Source organism: Rattus norvegicus, chromosome 4 (genome assembly GCF_021556685.1).
Source record: "Rattus norvegicus strain SHRSP/BbbUtx chromosome 4, alternate assembly SHRSP_T2T, whole genome shotgun sequence".
NCBI lineage: Eukaryota > Metazoa > Chordata > Mammalia > Rodentia > Muridae > Rattus > Rattus norvegicus.
In genome coordinates, this window is record NC_141537.1 from 42,822,730 (window position 1) to 42,831,126 (window position 8,397).

An 8,397-nucleotide genomic window follows, 5' to 3' on the forward strand; every position below is an offset into this window, starting at 1 on the left:
TGAGGGAAACAGACCAGATAAACAGTTCTCTGCACCCAAATCCCGTGGGAGGGAGAGCTAAACCTTCAGAGAGGCAGACAAGCCTGGGAAACCAGAAGAGACTGCTCCCTGCACACACATCTCGGACACCAGAGGAAAAAGCCAAAGACCATCTGGAACCCTGGTGCACTGAAGCTCCCGGAAGGGGCGGCACAGGTCTTCCTGGTTGCTGCCGCTGCAGAGAGCCCCTGGGCAGCACCCCACAAGCGAACTTGAGCCTCGGGACCACAGGTAAGACCAACTTTTTCTGCTGCAAGAAAGCTGCCTGGTGAACTCAAGACACAGGCCCACAGGAACAGCTGAAGACCTGTAGAGAGGAAAAACTACATGCCCGAAAGCAGAACACTCTGTCCCCATAACTGAGTGAAAGAGAGGAAAACAGGTCTACAGCACTCCTGACACACAGGCTTATAGGACAGTCTAGCCACTGTCAGAAATAGCAGAACAAAGTAACACTAGAGATAATCTGATGGCGAGAGGCAAGCGCAGGAACCCAAGCAACAGAAACCAAGACTACATGCCATCATCGGAGCCCAATTCTCCCACCAAAACAAACATGGAATATCCAAACACACCAGAAAAGCAAGATCTAGTTTCAAAATCATATTTGATCATGATGCTGGAGGACTTCAAGAAAGACATGAACACACTTAGGGAAACACAGGAAAACATTAATAAACAAGTAGAAGCCTACAGAGAGGAATCGCAAAAATCCCTGAAAGAATTCCAGGAAAACACAATCAAACAGTTGAAGGAATTAAAAATGGAAATAGAAGCAATCAAGAAAGAACACATGGAAACAACCCTGGATATAGAAAACCAAAAGAAGAGACAAGGAGCTGTAGATACAAGCTTCACCAACAGAATACAAGAGATGGAAGAGAGAATCTCAGGAGCAGAAGATTCCATAGAAATCATTGACTCAACTGTCAAAGATAATGTAAAGCGGAAAAAGCTACTGGTCCAAAACATACAGGAAATCCAGGACTCAATGAGAAGATCAAACCTAAGGATAATAGGTATAGAAGAGAGTGAAGACTCCCAGCTCAAAGGACCAGTAAATATCTTCAACAAAATCATATAAGAAAACTTCCCTAACCTAATAAAAGAGATACCCATAGACATACAAGAAGCCTACAGAACTCCAAATAGATTGGACCAGAAAAGAAACACCTCCCGTCACATAATTGTCAAAACACCAAACGCACAAAATAAAGAAAGAGTATTAAAAGCAGTAAGGGAAAAAGGTCAAGTAACATATAAAGGCAGGCCTATCAGAATCACACCAGATTTCTCGCCAGAAACTATGAAGGCCAGAAGATCCTGGACTGATGTCATACGGACCCTAAGAGAACACAAATGCCAGCACAGGTTACTGTATCCAGCAAAACTCTCAATTAACATTGACGGAGAAACCAAGATATTTCATGACAAAACCAAATTTACACAATATCTTTCTACAAATCCAGCACTACAAAGGATAATAAATGGTAAAGCCCAACATAAGGAGGCAAGCTATACCCTAGAAGAAGCAAGAAACTAATCGTCTTGGCAACGAAACAAAGAGAATGAAAGCACACAAACATAACTTCACATCCAAATATGAATATAACGGGAAGCAATAATCACTATTCCTTAATATCTCTCAATATCAATGGCCTCAACTCCCCAATAAAAAGACATAGATTAACAAACTGGATACGCAACGAGGACCCTGCCTACAGGAAACACACCTCAGAGACAAAGACAGACACTACCTCAGAGTGAAAGGCTGGAAAACAATTTTCCAAGCAAATGGTCAGAAGAGGCAAGCTGGAGTAGCCATTCTAATATCAAATAAAATCAATTTCCAACTAAAAGTCATCAAAAAAGATAAGGAAGGACACCTCATATTCATCAAAGGAAAAATCCACCAAGATGAACTCTCAATCCTAAATATATATGCCCCAAATACAAGAGCACCTACATTCGTAAAAGAAACCTTACTAAAGCTCAAAACACACATTGCACCTCACACAATAATAGTGGGAGATTTCAACACCCCACTCTCATCAATGGACAGATCATGGAAACAGAAATTAAACAGTGATGTCGACAGACTAAGAGAAGTCATGAGCCAAATGGACTTAACAGATATTTATAGAACATTCTATCCTAAAGCAAAAGGATATACCTTCTTCTCAGCTCCTCATGGTACTTTCTCCAAAATTGACCATATAATTGGTCAAAAAACGGGCCTCAACAGGTACAGAAAGATAGAAATAATCCCATGCGTGCTATCGGACCACCACAGCCTAAAACTGGTCTTCAATAACGATAAGGGAAGAATGCCCACATATACGTGGAAATTGAACAATGCTCTACTCAATGATAACCTGGTCAAGGAAGAAATAAAGAAAGAAATTAAAAACTTTTTAGAATTTAATGAAAATGAAGGTACAACATACCCAAACTTATGGGACACAATGAAAGCTGTGCTAAGAGGAAAACTCATAGCGCTGAGTGCCTGCAGAAAGAAACAGGAAAATGCATATGTCAGCAGCTTGACAGCACACCTAAAAGCTCTAGAACAAAAAGAAACAAATACACCCAGGAGGAGTAGAAGGCAGGAAATAATCAAACTCAGAGCTGATATCAACCAAGTAGAAACAAAAAGGACCATAGAAAGAATCAACAGAACCAAAAGTTGGTTCTTTGAGAAAATCAACAAGATAGATAAACCCTTAGCCAGACTAAGGAGAGGACACAGAGAGTGCGTCCAAATTAACAAAATCAGAAATGAAAAGGGAGACATAACTACAGATTCAGAGGAAATTCAAAAAATCATCAGATCTTACTATAAAAACCTATATTCAACAAAACTTGAAAATCTTCAGGAAATGGACAATTTCCTAGACAGATACCAGGTATCGAAGTTAAATCAGGAACAGATAAACTAGTTAAACAACCCCATAACTCCTAAGGAAATAGAAGCAGTCATTAAAGGTCCCCCAACCAAAAAGAGCCCAGGTCCAGACGGGTTTAGTGCAGAATTCTATCAAACCTTCATAGAAGACCTCATACCAATAATATCCAAACTATTCCACAAAACTGAAACAGATGGAGCCCTACCGAATTCCTTGTATGAAGCCACAATTACTCTTATACCTAAACCACACAAAGACACAAGAAAGAGAACTTCAGACCAATTTCCCTTATGAATATCGATGCAAAAATACTCAATAAAATTCTGGCAAACCGAATTCAAGAGCACATCAAAACAATCATCCACCATGATCAAGTAGGCTTCATCCCAGGCATGCAGGGATGGTATAATATACGGAAAACCATCAACGTGATCCATTATATAAACAAACTGAAAGAACAGAACCACATGATCATTTCATTAGATGCTGAGAAAGCATTTGACAAAATTCAACACCCCTTCATGATAAAAGTCCTGGAAAGAATAGGAATTCAAGGCCCATACCTAAACATAGTAAAAGCCATATACAGCAAACCAGTTGCTAACATTAAACTAAATGGAGAGAAACTTGAAGCAATCCCACTAAAATCAGGGACTAGACAAGGCTGCCCACTCTCTCCCTACTTATTCAATATAGTTCTTGAAGTTCTAGCCAGAGCAATCAGACAACAAAAGGAGATCAAGGGGATACAGATCGGAAAAGAAGAGGTCAAAATATCACTATTTGCAGATGACATGATAGTATATTTAAGTGATCCCAAAAGTTCCACCAGAGAACTACTAAAGCTGATAAACAACTTCAGCAAAGTGGCTGGGTATAAAATTAACTCAAATAAATCAGTTGCCTTCCTCTATACAAAAGAGAAACAAGCCGAGAAAGAAATTAGGGAAACGACACCCTTCATAATAGATCCAAATAATATAAAGTACCTCGGTGTGACTTTAACCAAGCAAGTAAAAGATCTGTACAATAAGAACTTCAAGATACTGAAGAAAGAAATTGAAGAAGACCTCAGAAGATGGAAAGATCTCCCATGCTCATGGATTGGCAGGATTAATATAGTAAAAATGGCCATTTTACCAAAAGCAATCTACAGATTCAATGCAATCCCCATCAAAATACCAATCCAATTCTTCAAAGAGTTAGACAGAACAATTTGCAAATTCATCTGGAATAACAAAAAACCCAGGATAGCTAAAGCTATCCTCAACAATAAAAGGACTTCAGGGGGAATCACTATCCCTGAACTCAAGCAGTATTACAGAGCAATAGTGATAAAAACTGCATGGTATTGGTACAGAGACAGACAGATAGACCAATGGAATAGAATTGAAGACCCAGAAATGAACCCACACACCTATGGGCACTTGATTTTTGACAAAGGAGCCAAAACCATCCAATGGAAAAAAGATAGCATTTTCAGCAAATGGTGCTGGTTCAACTGGAGGGCAACATGTAGAAGAATGCAGATCGATCCATCCTTATCACCCTGTACAAAGCTTAAGTCCAAGTGGATCAAGGACCTCCACATCAAACCAGACACACTCAAACTAATAGAAGAAAAACTAGGGAAGCATCTGGAACACATGGGCACTGGAAAAAATTTCCTGAACAAAACACCAATGGCTTATGCTCTAAGATCAAGAATCGACAAATGGGATCTCATAAAACTGCAAAGCTTCTGTAAGGCAAAGGACACTGTGGTTAGGACAAAACGGCAACCAACAGATTGGGAAAAGATCTTTACCAATCCTACAACAGATAGAGGCCTTATATCCAAAATATACAAAGAACTCAAGAAGTTAGACCACAGGGAAACAAATAACCCTATTAAAAATGGGGTTCAGAGCTAAACAAAGAATTCACAGCTGAGGAATGCCGAATGGCTGAGAAACACCTAAAGAAATGTTCAACATCTTTAGTCATAAGGGAAATGCAAATCAAAACAACCCTGAGATTTCACCTCACACCAGTGAGAATGGCTAAGATCAAAAACTCAGGTGACAGCAGATGCTGGCGAGGATGTGGAGAAAGAGGAACACTCCTCCATTGTTGGTGGGATTGCAGACTGGTAAAACCATTCTGGAAATCAGTCTGGAGGTTCCTCAGAAAATTGGACATTGAACTGCCTGAGGATCCAGCTATACCTCTCTTGGGCATATACCCAAAAGATGCCTCAACATATAAAAGAGACACGTGCTCCACTATGTTCATCGCAGCCTTATTTATAATAGCCAGAAAATGGAAAGAACCCAGATGCCCTTCAACAGAGGAATGGATACAGAAAATGTGGTACATCTACACAATGGAATATTACTCAGCTATCAAAAACAACGAGATTATGAAATTCGTAGGCAAATGGTTGGAACTGGAAAATATCATCCTGAGTGAGCTATCCCAATCACAGAAAGACATACATGGTATGCACTCATTTATAAGTGGCTATTAGCCCAAATGCTTGAATTACCCTAGATCCCTAGAACAAACGAAACTCAAGACGGATGATCAAAATGTGAATGCTTCACTCCTTCTTTAAATGAGGAAAAAGAATACCCTTGGCAGGGAAGGGAGAGGCAAAGATTAAAACAGAGACTGAAGGAACACCCATTCAGAGCCTGCCCCACATGTGGCCCATACATATACAGCCACCCAATTAGAGAAGATGGATGAAGCAAAGAAGTGCAGACCGACAGGAGCCGGATGTAGATCGCTCCTGAGAGACACAGCCAGAATACAGCAAATACAGAGGCGAATGCCAGCAGCAAACCACTGAACTGAGAATAGGTCCCCCGTTGAAGGAATCAGAGAAAGAACTGGAAGAGCTTGAAGGGGCTCGAGACCTCAAAAGTACAACAATGTCAAGCAACCAGAGCTTCCAGGGACTAAGCCACTACCTAAAGACTATACATGGACTGACCCTGAACTCTGACCTCATAGGTAGCAATGAATATCCTAGTAAGAGTACCAGTGGAAGGGGAATCCCTGGGTCCTGCTAAGACTGAACCCCCAGTGAACTAGACTATGGGGGGAGGGCGGCAATGGGGGGAGGGTTGTGAGGGGAACACCCATAAGGAAGGGGAGGGGGGAGGGGGATGTTTGCCCGGAAACTGGGAAAGGGAATAATACTTGAAATGTATATAAGAAATACTCAAGTTAATAAAAAAAAAAAGAAAATTATAAACACCTCCTTGGGGAAGAAATCAATTCTGTGAAGCTAAGACTACAAATTCAACTTGATGGCACACGACTTGACTGTAGCAGCACTAATCAACTAAAACATGCTCCTCTCGAAATGGGATGCTGGCCTTCTCAAGAAGTCATATCAGCAGACAACCGTGGCTCCCACTGAGACGTCCTTATGGTATTTAGCCTAGTCTAGAAGATGTTCCTGGTTCTTGTTAGTTACTGGACATGGGTCAATAGCAAGATTCTCGATTTTCAGGTGAGTGACCCAGCACGTATCAGTCAGAAGATAACGTGCTTGCTCTTGGGTCTGCCTCCTATGTTTCCTCCAGGACTTGTCCAAGATTGAAAAATGCTCCAAACTGTGATTAATGTATTTAGCTAATCTGAACTAGAGGTGGCCTTGCACATAGTAAAAAAAACTAATTTTTTATGTGATTTATAAGCTTTCATTTGAAGGACCCTGACAGAGTTTGCCCCATACACTGGCTCCTCATCAGCAATAAGCAAAATAAACAAATAAACAAACAAATAAACAAATAAATAAAATAGAGGACTGGGGACAAATGACTTGTATGAATTGACCCATCAAAACTGTTTACACAGACGTGCCTCATTTAAGCCATGATTAAATTTTAATGTTATGTTGCCAATTAATTCTATTCAACAAACGAAACACATTTCTACAGGGAGGTATATGAATAGCTTCCCTCTATTTCTCTTACTGTAAATCTAAGAAATTGTTTTGAATCTTTTCTATATTGGGAAATAAAGGCATTGTTTCCCAGAGATTCTACATCATTTCCTGATTCAGGAAAAGAATAGCACATAGTCTGGAGTCATGGAATACAGACAATGTATGAAATCTGTGGTTAGAAAACAGAAGGACACATAGTGCTCAAATCACAAATGACTTTCACCTAAGCCAGACTGGTTGAGCTCAGCCTAAAGTACTAGATATCAGATGTGTTTCCAATGTTGACGCTGTTAGACGCCTGTTAGAAGCCTGAACTCCACTTACTAGTTGAATACTTTAATGCATCTATTAAACTATTGGGAGAAATTAAGGCAGAAGTACTTTAGTAACTTTGTACAGCTCAAGCTCAGTATTATATGGCAAGCTGTATATTCCTACACCTCATTTGAAGCAGGAGATCTGAAAAGCTCAAATAAATATGAGTCAACATCTTAATTCTCTTTGGTTGAAATTTTGTATTTTATGAAACAGTATTTCTCATTTTTTACTGAGAAATAAAATTGTTTATATTTTCGGCAGGCAATTTTGATTCATAGCCATTGTAAAAATGGTTAAATCATTCTAACTTGATACATCCTCAGTCTTATACATTAGTGTTTTAAGATGAGTATTTTCCTGTATTGGTAAAAAGAAAAAGCAGCGTAGCCGGTTCCTGAGGTCTGGTTCCTTGATGGTTCTGTCTCCTGAGAGCCTTCTGAACTAGCTTATCTCAGCGGTTCCATGCTGCCCCCAAGTACTTTCTGACCTGCAGTCCTCGAGCAGTTCCAACTCTGCACCCAGTCAGACTGTCCTGCCCTCACTCACAGCTCTCTTGGCTGGTTTCCACCACGCCAGTCATACCTTCCCAATTCCATCGCTGGCCTGTGTCCTGCCACCATACACTCTCTTGAACTTAATTAAGTCGCCACATGAAAGAAGGCATTACACAATATCTTCTGGTACAATTGATAAGATATAATTTGCCCATGTAGAAAACACAAAATCCTGTACATACCCATCCCTTAAAAAGAGTCATAACAACCTCTAATATGCACAGAGAAGAATCTTAACATATGCTGCCATGTTCTCCCAGCTGCCTCCCCCTCGCTCCAGCCTCCTCTGCCTCTCTAAAACTTTTCTCCCTCCCATTCTATCGTCTTGTCCAATGACAGGCCTCAGTCTATCCTGTACCTACCTTCACCTGCCTAATGACATCAACCTACATTTTTCCAGTATATTCTCTTAGCAATTTGAAAATCTATATGCATTCTTAATTCCAGTTGCCACGACATTAGGTCTCCATAGCAAACTCTTTTCTGGGTCTTTCTGTGTGTATGTATCACAAGATTTCCCTTTTAGTGCATTTATCAGCAGAGTCTTAGGGTTAATTCCATACACTAGTTCTTGTGAAAACTGCTATAACAAGCCCGGGTGTGAAAAATCTATACTCGAAGTACTGATTTTATTTACTTA